The sequence below is a fragment of the Zosterops lateralis genome (assembly GCF_965231275.1).
Source record: "Zosterops lateralis genome assembly, chromosome: 12".
Classification (NCBI taxonomy): domain Eukaryota; kingdom Metazoa; phylum Chordata; class Aves; order Passeriformes; family Zosteropidae; genus Zosterops; species Zosterops lateralis.
In genome coordinates this window covers 19,812,737-19,825,528 of record NC_139772.1, presented here as the reverse complement: position 1 = coordinate 19,825,528, position 12,792 = coordinate 19,812,737, and the positions used below count along the sequence as shown (strand labels likewise).

Below are 12,792 nucleotides of genomic sequence, written 5' to 3'. Positions count from 1 at the left end.
CTCAGATCATTGTCCTTCCATGTAGCAATGCCTCAGGACACCAGAATAGCACAGAGGGGGAAGCATGTCCACGTGGCTGGTAGTGATTTTAGTGGGGAGGGAGGGAAGGAGGGAGAAAAGGACAATATCTTCTGCAAAATCGTATCTATTCTTGGTTTGCCTTCTTCTTCAGAAGAAACTGAGAACCTCCTGGACAGTCAGTAGAAGGACTGTCTGAATAACTGGTGCATAAAGCAACTGTTTTTATAAAGCATTGTGGTTACTTGACAGACACAGGGATATTCCACAAAATTTCCTTTTAGAGATCTACCAAGAGCAGATATAGAATGCTACTTGAAGTCATCTTCCAAGTGCTGACAGACTCTTAGATTCTAGAAACTTCTATGGTTGAGAACATTAAGAAATATTCTGAGTGTTGTCATTCCAGTATTGAGGCAACTGAGGTGGTGTTAGAAAACCTACGGAAAGAAATGAAGTTCCTTCAAACATAAAATAAGAAACAGGGAATCCATTAGACTTTATGGACTACACAGAAAAAGCTATAAAACCTTTTTTTTTATTAATTTGAGCAGTGAAGATGGTAGTGCATGGGTAAATTTCCCAGTTTAAGAAACACTTAATATTTCAACAGCTGAATGAGGATTACTTCCTGCATTTGCTTCCTTCCCCCCAAACTTCAAGCCAAACAAGCACCTGTCAGCATACACTGACTATTCACCCAAATTATTTGAATATGTCAATTAGTAGCTATATCCTTGTGCCTTACAACTTTAACCATCCTAGGTTTCTTGTCTTTTATTTTTGACACCAGTGCTTTCATTGTTTTACCAGTCTCAATAATGTCCTGAAAGAGATAAAAAAATAAATCATCTTTCAAGTCTGAAAGGAAAACCAGACTGTCAGTGGACTAAATTAGAGTATACCAACCTGGCAGCACAGTAACATAATTAATTATTATGTTATATATAATATGTATTAATTTGAAAAGGGGGGAGGAAAAAAGCCATGTCATTCCACCCCTCCTTCAAGTCATTACTTACCTCTACTACTAACACATTCTGGAAGAGATTACATAGGGAAAGAAGGGAAAGAAGAGAAAAGATTTAAATGGCAATTTTCAGCAAATTATACAGCCAAAAAAAAGCAAAAAGCACACTAAAACCCTCAGTTACAAGGAAGTTGCATTGATTTTCAAAGGAGGTTGTAATTTGAACTACTGACTTTGGTGATTTCTGAAGAGTCAAAATTTCTGTAAGTATTTATGAAAGCTTAAAATATGGTGATAAAGGCACCTATATATTGCTCTATGTATAGCACTAGTATTATAGAGCCACACTGAATGAGTCAGTTCAGTATGGTTCATTTCTGGGGGTTCTGGGATAAAATGGAGAACAGGATTTTTGGGAGCACTCATTACTGATCACTTCAAGTTTCCACTAAGATCAGTGGGAATTATTCACTGTTTCAAAGCCCAGTATTTTAAATCAGTGTTAGGTGGCTGGAAGTATGCAGTACCAAAATATTAATAAAGATGGATTTCCCAGAAAATACATAAGAACAGTCATTTCCCTTTAAAAGACAAAGATACTAATTCATACCTTCCCATTTAGTGTAGACAGTTCCTCTCCAACAAAACTGATTTTTTCTGCAGGTGGATCATTCTAGAAGGAGAATAAAGAGATGGAAGTCACATAAACATGCCCAACAGTGTTATCCTGTATGTGTTTGAAAGGTGCGTTGCTCTTTCTTTTTTTGCAAGAGAAGGGAGTTTGAGATCTGCCCCTGGCTTTGTCATGTTAAGTGTTCTGCTCTATGTTTTTTCTTGTGGATGTATAATATCCACCCCTTGGGGCAGATCAGTAAATCAGGTCCTTTTCAGTAGGTAATTTGAACAGAATGTATAATGAACTCAGTATTTGTGGGGTTCCCATGCAAAGTACCACTATTTAGAATGCCAGTCTACGGAGAGAGTCAATTTTCCAAAGAAAAGAAACTTGCTTACACAGTAGCTTTTTATTCTGACAAAATCCACAGTAACAGGCACGGATTTATCACCATTTTGATTTAGTGCTTTTATATGATCCAGCAAATCAGCAAAGAATTTATAGCCTCCTTTAAGGACACAGAGTGCAACAATGTGATGACTTCACATGTCTTGCATGATATTTCTAGCCAAACGTTCTGTCCTGTGAGGGAAAAAAAAAGGAAATTCTGGAAAGTGTTCTGTATATCATAGTTGTTTGTTCATATACTAAGCAACGTTCAAGTAAAAATTCTGATCTTGCTGTTAGGTTTTTATAACTAGCAAAGTGTGACCACAGAAAGTCATAGGAAAAGTTAGTTATGTTTATGCACAGCACAAGCTGATTTAATCCATAAACCTAAATATTGCGGGATAGGTGGGCTTAAAGATCTTTGAGGGAACATGGAAGCTTAACTGGGCTCGTAGAGGAATCCTCTCCATAAACCCCCTTTTGTACTAGACTTTAGGACAGAAGTGTTAGGGCTGCAGGATTCCCATGTTTCTCATGGGCTGCGCAGGGCAGGACCTCAGTCTTTTCATTTGCGTCTTTTATTGGAGAGACAAAAATTGGCACCACTGTCCCTATTCTTTTCTGTTTACCCTCATACCTGTCCAGGATGAGTCCATGAGGAATGAAGACTCCTTCTAAATCTTCTTCATAATGCTTAGGAATGCAAAACAGATTTTTGTTGTAGCCACTTTCATCATCTCTTATCTGCAAAGAAAATTCAAGTAGTCTAAAACTAGCAACAAAGCCATACAAGAAAAAGCTTCCAGTCTCTGACAGTGTGAAGAAAAAACCCTCCTTCCCAATAATATGTCAAAATAAAAATACTTCTGAGAATTTTTAATCTTTCTGCTAGAACAATTCACAATCTGATAACTCAGGGGCTGGTGGCTGAGTTGTGAATGGACCTGTGAATGAATAACAAGTATTTTTCCCCAGTCATTATGAAATAAATTCTTGGCCATCATCAACTCATTAAAAAAGCCACTCAATTACAACCTTCTCTCTTGTTCCATTTGCCCTTCTGCAGAGCTCAGTAGCTTGCTCGTGTGGTAGACAAGCAAAAATTAAAATGTAAGGCACAGAGATTGGGATTATAGGTCAGCATGTGACTTTGGGGGGCTGCTCTACCTTGACCATCATTCTCCACTGTGTAAAAGAGAAAACTCTGCCTCCTAAGCAGGAATTCACAACTGAACTTTGGACATTCCAGCCATCAGCTGTCTCAGAGGACAGGGGAGATGGCTCATCCCAAAGGAGAAGCTCTGGGGTGGCAGTGGAAGAGGGGAAGCTGCAGAAGGTGCCCATAGGTGGGAAGCAGTTGTGCTGTTTGCCCTTGGAGCAGAGTGCTCCTCATGGTGATTGGGGACTGGCCATGGCTACATCCCACAGATCTGGACCTTAACCCTTCTGCCTCCAGGATTTAGGATTACAGTTCTTTATTCAACATCCTGGTTTTGGATTGTTGCACCCCAGAGGTGTCTGAAGGTCTAGAGGCTCCATGATCTCCATTTGGGTTTCTCTTCTGGCCCCAAACAGATCTGTGTCTTTAGATTCTACTTCCCTTCAAGACCTTGATGGATGCTTTGTTCATTTATAAAGTGGTGCTGCAAAAGTAGGCAAGGAAAAATAAAAGGAAGTAGAAAGAATTATGAATGAAATTAATATATAAATTTTAGAAATAAATTAAGAAAACCCCCTCAAATTTGTGAGATTTTTGTCACGCCTGATATTGCCCTGCTGTTGTTAAAAATACAGAACTAACTGAAAGAAAAATTCAGAGCTGGCTCAAAGCTTCTCTAGTGAAAAACAGGTTATCTACATACCAGTTACATTCCACAGAACTCAGTAAAGCACCTTGATAAAAGCTCAGAGCTGTGGATTCGGCAGTAATAGCATAAAGTATCGCTAACAAGTTAACACCTGCAAACTCTTTAGACAGAGGAATTGTTCGTAATTCTCCTTTTCTTTGACATAGGAGAGGTAAGTGCTAAAGAATAAAAGAAAAATGGATTGTAGGAAACAGTAGTAGGTTATTACTTGCAAAACTCATGGCAGCTAAAAATGAAACAACCAATTACTGCCATTTATTTTAAATTGGCCACGAGTAGCTTCCTGCATTTAAAGATAAAACTAGAGACAGGTGTTAAAGGAAATTTCAGAGAACAGGTTATAGTAGCACAAGGCAATGGATATTGAAGCTCATCTGTTGTTCACTTACTGATGTAGGTTTCTGAGTTTAAGTGGAAAAAACAACAAAATGAACTACAGTAATTTTGTACAGTAGAGAAACTCGTAACTATTGTTTCATCAGCACAGAATGAAAGAATCTGAATATAGGTATGTTAAGTCAAATAATGTCATGCATCTGTAGAAAAGAGTCTATCAAGATGCCTGTGCTCTGAAAGCCATCTTTTCTGCTGAGTAAATGCAAGAACAAAGCCTTTCATTAGTCAGTATTTCTAACGTTCTACTATTTTTGCTGAAGCTGACCTTTCCTGCCACAGTCAAAGCTCCTTTCAGGCAAATAACAAACACAAGGACATCATGCTTTCTTACCTGCAGTCCATGAGCCATGATCCCACTTTGAACTATGCTCCTGCAGAATGAGTTGGTGTTTCTACTACAGTTTGGGTTGCTCTGTTTTACTCTTCCAGTTAGATCATGGCTTGCTTCTAAAAGGTCAAAATTGCCATCTTTCCTGCAGGATGCATTACTTTCTTCTACTAATGCACTGACATCACAATCCCAGGTTCTTACCTAATCAGATTAACCAGAAATATAATGAGCTTGAGACCTGCTGTAACCAATGAGAGTAAAGATGTGGGGAACGAGGGAGATGCAAAAGGGTCAAATTAATGGGAAGCATTGGGTAGAATAGTGGGGGTTTTAACTGAAAACACACATCAGATGTTTGGTTATATCAAGCGGCGAATCAGTGGTGTGTGTGTAAAAGGTAAGTCTGTACACCATTTCTTACACAGTGTTTATGTACACAATCCATTGTTGTGATGAAGTCCATGTCTTACTAAAATTCATGTTATAACTTGCTGTCAGAAAATGTCAGTCAGAGATAAAGCAGAATAAACAAAGCATATTTTAAAAACGATACTGAAGGAGAGGTCTGCAGCTCTTGAGATGTGGTGAACCCTGTCTGTCCTTCCTCCAGGTCATCCTTTTGTAAAATGAGAGGTTGATAGTTCCAATAACATGCTTTACATAATGTAAAATCAAATCATGCTGACATTCCCTGTAATCTGATTAGTCTACTAAACTGCACTATTATTTGGTATTAACAGGCAAGTCTGAAATTTCTAAAAAATAATCCTACTTGCAAAAAGAGCTAAAACCAGCTTGCATGCAACATATTACAGGATGTTCTTACTAGATGGGGTACATTTTATTAATTCAACTAGTTTAGTGTTCTCTTGGTGAGGGAGCACAGTAGCTAATGAAAGGAGATTTTTCTTGTTTCTTTGTAGTCTCACAGTTGCTCTTCAGATGGTGGCTGGTGACACTTGGGATAATGCAGCAAATCTGTTCCTGTGGATTAATGGGCATATCCACAACCTTAAGTGATACATTAAATAATAGTTCTGTTTAGGAACTGTTAGTGCCTTGAGGCTACCTGACCCTTATTTGATGTAGTTAGCAGGACCTTCCTTCCATGAATTCCCTACTGTATTTCCTATACACCCCTGAGCTCCAAATCCTGAGAAAAGCCCTGCTTTTCTAATTCCTAGTGTAAGGTGGCCCTTTCTACCTGACACATGAGTTGGTTGATTCTCAGGTAATTTTCCACATTTAAAGAGAATTAAGCCTAGTTTTGCTAAAATCAACAGCATGAATGCAACTACTTTTTTGAAGCCTCTTTCTAATCAAGGAACTAATTATCACCACTACTGTCAGTTTACCATTTCCAGCAGTCAAACTGAGCATAGTATCTGAAATTATACTGAAAAAATAAATACTATGTGCATATATTATATGATCTGTAACTCCCAAATTAGCTGGGCCCTGTGTCAAAAGGCCCTGTTCTTCTCAGTATTATGGATTTTTTTTGTGTGTAATCTCTGTATAGGGAAACCTTGACTACAGATTACTCCTCCTTGGCAGCTGGGTCTCTGAACAGGCCACTTGAAAATATTCTCACATATAACATACTTGCTTTGGTTCTGGACATTAGAAGGCCACATTTGTTGTGTAAATTTTATAACCCCCTGAAGTTTTCACTTGAGGCAAGTTCTATTCCATATTACTAACATTTCTATAAACTGTACATTGGAGCTTGCAAATCTTTGTGTCTCCTTTAGGCACAGTACTCTTAGATCTGACCTGAACTGAGCCCAGTTATAAAGTTGTGCTTAATTCTGTTTCAGAAAAGGGTTGTAGAAAATCCCTCTCACTGACTTTTGTGTTTTGGCTGCATGGGGAATATTTGTTGAGTGACAAATGAGCAGTGACTTTATTGATTAGAGCCCCTGTTTACTCTTTTATTAAACTTTAGGCTGTTCAAGAAGTCTCTGCCTACTCTATTTGAAAATTACTTCCCAGGTCATATTTGTTCAAATTAATTTAGGCTTCTCAGTGAATTCCACAGAACCATGATAGTAACCGCACACCATGATTACCTGGCAAGTATTTGAAAAAGCAATAAATGTGTTAGTGGTATCAAAAAGTAATTTGCATCATGAAAATAACTGCTACAGTGAATGTTTTTATTGTCACATTATGAAAAAAAAATGTATTCACAGGTAAAAATGTTCATGCTAAAACAGCTGTTTGTCATTGCTGAATAATGAAAATAGAATATAGCCAGCTGCCATCCTTGGATGGCTTCTCTGTTGTAAATTATGTGATCATACTCCCATAGGAAAGAACAAAAAAATTTAGGTGGATATGTGTTTCCACCAATATATGTGATTCCATATAGGAATCCCAAGTGCATCTTTTTAAAATGAAGTGTTCTGCGGAAACTAAATCGGGTTTCAGTCTCTTGCCCTGCTCTAGATATAAGGATGCTGAAAGAACCAGTAAGTGTAGCCCACACAAGGAGAATGGACATTAATTGATCAGTACTGATGGCTTAGTGAACAGCAGCCAGTCAATAGAGAACAGCGCTGCTCCTGGCCTTGCATCTATTCCCACAACTATGGAACCAGTAACTGCTTTTCTCAGGACATGATTTTGCTGCCCCCACCCCTGAGTTTGTTAAAGAGGTTTCCATTCTGTTCCAGTTTGGAGCGACCGGCGTTGAGAGCGCTGCGCTCATTGCCGAGGCCCCGCAGAGACCCGGCACACGCAGCGATAAAGGCGCGGGGCATTCGCTGTCGGTTCCCGTCGCTCCGGAGGCAAAGCCGCGCCGCTGGAGGTGCCGTAGGGCCGCGCTCCGGGAGCGCCCCCTGCAGGCCGAGCTCGGGCCGTGCCACGAGAGGGCAGCGCCGGCCGAGGGGAGCGCGGGCCGGGCGTGCCGAGCGCCGCTGGATCGGGCTGGAAACCAGGGAAAGGCTCTTCTTTCCCGCAGGGTGCCGGGCACTGCCCGGGGGTTACAACGTGCGGGCGGGCGGGCACGGGCTCCTCAAGAGCGACTCCCGTCTCTGAGCCCGGGAGCGCGGCACTGTGAGGGCACGGCCGGTAACGGCGCTGACGAGGCGGCGAAGGGACGCGTTCTCCTCTGGAGATCCGGAGGTGTTTATTGAGGGACACAGGCGGGAACAGCCAAGGGGGCCCGGCACACAGAACAGAGGCTCAGGGACGAGAACGGCTCCCAACAGAAGCAGGGAAGGGAAGGAAGGCGGCGCCGAGGGCACGGGGTTATGAACGAGACAAAAGGGGCGGATCTGAGGGGGAAGGTCCGACAGGGACAGGGGAAAGTGGTGCAGAGGGGAAAACAGGAACGGGGAGAACCAACAGGGTGACGGGGGGGACACTGCGGCGAGACACAGCCGGGGGGTCAAGGGAAGGAAGGACATTCCAGGAGGAGCGCGTACATGGTGAACGGAGGCTGAAACGGGTGACATAAACTTAACAAAGCGATAGAACAACGAAACCTAAGAGAGATATTAACCTGTGGCTGCAAAGGCCCCCGGGAGGAAGGTTTTCCTCCCCCTGACCTAAAGGGGCGTTTCTCCTCAGCACAATAACCCTGGTGGCAGCCCCTGGGCCCCACAGCCAGGCTCCCCAGGGAATGGGCCCGGCCCCGAGGCTGCCAGAGCTCCACCAGGGTTTGGATCCTGCTCCGGGGATGCCCAGGCCGGGATTGTTGGGGGGTCTGTGCAGGGACAGGGGCTGGGCTGGATGAGCACACGGAGAAGGATGGGGAGGGATTGTTCCCAAGGAGGGGCGTGTAGTGGCAGGACATCAGCTCAGCTGGCTGGAGCGCGGTGTTAATAACACCAGGGTTGTGGGTTTGGACCCTCTATGGGCCATTCACTTCAGAGCTGGACCTGCTGATCCTTGTGGCTCCCTTCCAGCTCAGAATATTCTGTGATCCTGTGACATGGGGGGATGGATTCCTACTGACAGAGTGTGGATTTAGATGAGATATTGGGAAGAAATTCTTGACAACACAGGTTGGAGAGGCCCTGGCACGGGGTGCCCAGGGAAGCTGTGGCTGTCCCTGGATCCCTGGCAGTGTCCAAGGCCAGGCTGGACACTGGGGCTGGGGACAGTGGAAGGTGTTCCTATCCGTGGCTGGGGTGAAACGAGATGAGTTTTAAGGCCCCTTCCAACATAAACCATTCCATAATTCTTTGATCCTGTCATCCCTGTGGCATCCCTTCCAGCTCTGAATATTCTGTGATTCTGTGAAATATTTACGCCAGTTAGACTTGTGCAATTGTGCGTTACAGGAAAACTGCTCTGATCTGCACACTGAAGACCTGACCCATGGGCTCCAAGTTCCAAGTAGTTGCTAAAACCTGAAATTAAAACTTGGCACTTGTATTCAGTGCCTGATGGCTTATTAGGCAAACTGATCAATACATTTTGCAATGGCTTGACTTGAGTAATTCCATGCCCATCCTAAATCTGCTTTTTTTATGCTTGGTACTTTGAATTCTTAGATAAGACCAGCTGCTTAATTTGTTTGCAAAAAATCTGTTGGAAAAAATTTCTCTGTACATTCCATGGTAAGCAGTGTATGTTTACAATTAAAGACTAGAAGCAGTTGCACAAATTTCAGTCTCCTTATGTACTCTCTTAGATTATGTAGCTTTTTTATGTAGAAAATTTCATGAATATGAACCTTCATACTTTCCTAATCTGTTTTCCATCTGAGATTTTATTCTGAGATTTTATTATTTTACTGAAACAGAAAATTGATATAAATCTCATTCAGTATTGGATATTTATGATGTTGTGCATGAAAATGTTTTGGCTTTACAACTCATCTGATAACCCCAACAAACCTTCAATAACCCTAGGAAACACAGACTGGTGGATGTCAGAAATGCAGATTACCTAGATTTTAAATTTGAATAATTCTTGACAATATCCTGACACCAGTTCATAAGTAGATGAAGGATAACTGCAAGCTCAGAAATTCTGATGGTCAACATGGAGGAAAAGAGCAGTATTTATTAACAAAGTCTTTGAGGCCCTAACAGAAATGGTGGAGTGACTGTTTGAAGGAAACCTTCATATATCTTTTGCTCCATTTGGTTTGTAGATAGGAGAAATGTTTAAGTCTCCTGGACTGTCTAGGTTAGAAAGTAATTTTGAGGGAGGATGGTGCCCCAGGTCCAAGCTCAAGCTGGGAAGTCAATCTATGGATCAGGTCCAGTGCTCACCAGGTCTGTCCCCAGCAACAAGACAGATTCCTCCAAGCTGGAGCCAGGGGCACATGGACAGGGCTCTGACAAGGATGGGAGCTCAGTCCTGAGCTTGAAAGGAGCTGCTGCACCCTGTGAGACCAGCCATGGCCAGTGAGGCTGATGGGGCACACAGGGACCCAACTGCAGTAGTTTTTCCCTTTAAAGGAGCCCTGAAGAGTCAGCCTTAGAGTCAATCAGGAGAGGAAATCACAAATAAACCACTGATAGTTTTTAACATAATACTTGTGTATGTCTGAAAGACTGAAAAAAATAGCAAAAAATTTTATTTACCAAGAGAGTCATGAGATCACACAAGATCTGTTCTAACCATAGAAGAAATAGTAATTCCCAAAAACTGACATCTGACATTAACCATTCAGGTTTAGCACTGAGGCAATTAATTAACTAATTAATATTGTTATTTGTAATTAACAATCTTAATTTGTTTCCATCAAATACTTCCACAGCTATTCATCTTCAGGGAAGTGAGGAGATAAATGTCATGATGTAGCACAGGGAAGCTGGTTTGGATCCTTGTCCCCATATTTGCTGGAAGAGCACTAGAGCAATTATTCCTGTGTAGGAATACAGCCCATATGTTCAGACAGCCCATCATCATAAAGTTAACAGAAGACAGATATAGCTCTCAAATATGTGGAATACATACCTCCCAAACATTGTCAGAGAGGTCATTTATATTTCTATGTGGACTTTTTTTCCAGAAAGAAATTAAAAAGACCAACTTAATCTTTCATTTCCATGTTTTTCCCTGCTAACTTGGATTATGATAGGTCTTTTATGTGTGCTTTTGTATCCTGCACCTGTGTACAACAACCTTTGAGAAGAGAGGGGGCAGGTTTCCCATAGCTCCCAGTACTTACTGGAACTTCAAAACTGAAATAGTCCTGTAAGAGAAACTTCATGTAAGCACCTCCCTGAGAAGTGGGAGATCATATCTGCAAAAGGGAATTTCAAAACCACTATCTAGGAGACAGGAGTAACAATTGATATCCAACAAGTAATTTATGTGGTGACCAATTTTTCTGTCAGTTCTAAATGTAACGTGTGTTGTATGACGTATATATTGGCATATATTGTATGACATTGATTTTTTTAATTCCCTGTCATGGTTTGAAAGCAAAACAAGTGAGAGGCTCCAAGTCAGAAATACAATTTAATAAGAAGAAAGGTAAAAAAAAAAAAAAAAAAATAAATGCAATAACACAAAAGACCACTGACAGAGTCAGAACACAACCTGAGCAGGATGGTGGAAGCAGTCCAGATGAGGTGGTCTTCCTGAAGCAGTGATCCTGTAGAAAGGTCTGCTCGCTCTGGTTCTCTGGGAATCCAGTAGGTAAGGGCTGCTTGTACTGTCCCAAATCCCAGATTCTATCCAAGTGAGAATGCTTGGCTCCTCCCCCTGGGCGGAGCATCTCACAATGGGATGATGAGTTGTGAAGTGGGTCCTTGATGGCCCATTAAACAGAGATAACTCCTGTGAGTCATGGGCAAGGCATTGATGGGCCATTAGCAGAAGACAGCCCAAAGGAAGGGGGCCTGGGAAGAACACTGCTCCACCTGGTTTAGTAGTTCATGAAGATGGTGATAGAATAAATACTTTGTGTACATCCTACACTACAACCCAGGACATTCCCTTTCTATGGTTTTCTTCAGTGATATTTGAAGGTAATAAAAAGTGGGAGTTTTTTTCCTATTTGAATAAAGTATCTGATTCTCAATGAATAGACAGAGTAGACACATAGCCCTAGCACAAAGACAGCATAGCATTCGTGGGATGTAGGTCACTGGAAAGGGGGAAGGAAAGCCCTCCAAATGTAAGCATTCATAATTGTGGTGGAGGCTTTAAGAGCAACCTGAACCCACAACTTTCACCATACCCATACACAAAGCTTATAATATCAATATATGGAAGGTGAGGAGGCATTTGCACACAGTTAAGTTGGAAAATTTGAAATTATTTTGGAAAGGTCACTTCTTATCCAGTGGGTAAGACCACCTCCTCCATCACCACTGTGATGTTGACAATGAAAGAGAAATTCCAAATAGCAAAATGCCTGCAAGGCAGCAAGTGTTTGGGGAAGAGGAACAAACTAAGAGACAAAAACTCCAAAACAAACCACAAACCCAGAAATCCCACAGCACTGATGGGGTGGCAACCACTGTCTGTGGTTGCAGACACATTAACTTCAGCAACGGTCTTTTAAATGCATCTTTCCACACTGCAAGTGTTTTACAAAAAGTTGACTTTTCCCCACATTCCTGCAAGGAAAGGCAGTTGGAGTCAGGACTGTGATGCAGGAACCTAGGCAGGAACACACCTCTGGTGTCATAACAAGTAGGCAGGAAGGAGACAGTGGATATGCAAAGGCCATTGCTCTTTGCTAATGACAATGATCACCAACAGATTCCTTCTCATGAAGTAAATTGTCAGACAGTTTTTGAAAAGGCACATGTTAAGTTCTGCATCTAATGACATAACACTGGCAGTTCAGTTCTGTCCTAGTTCCATTTGTTTTTCATCTGTTTTTTTCCCCAAACTGGGATAAAAGACAGCAAAATTATATTGAGAGTTTGTCTCTATTACAATGAATTTACAAGATGTCACACTAGAACAGGTGTGATAAGGGAAGAAAAAAACACTACACAATGTAAACAATAATCAAGTAATGTGTTCTTATTTTTTTAATTACTAGTTGAAATATGGGGTGTTGACCAGGCTGTCTAATAATTTCTAGTTGCTTTGTAGAGAGTTTCTTCTTCATTCACTTCTATCTCCTATATTCTTACGTGTTGTGGCATCCCTGCTAGTCTCGTATCTGCATTTATTCCTATTCTTCTCCACTTTTGAGGAAGGACAGAAGTTTTACTTTACCTCAGAAATTTGAAGGCCAGTAGACCTGAAAGCATGATCACGGTGTATTGGTCAA

At 41.6% G+C, this 12,792-nt stretch overlaps 1 long non-coding RNA gene across 2 annotated transcripts in view; it reads right to left on the bottom strand.

Moving 5' to 3' along the window:
- Window positions 1-4,786, bottom strand: part of LOC310914097 — a 106,753-nt gene extending 101,967 nt beyond the window's left edge. For both annotated transcript variants that reach the window (XR_014590966.1, XR_014590967.1), the window contains exon 1: window positions 4,590-4,786. This is a non-coding gene — a long non-coding RNA (uncharacterized lncRNA). The remainder of the gene's footprint in view (window positions 1-4,589) is intronic.
- Window positions 4,787-12,792: the final 8,006 nt, after the last annotated feature.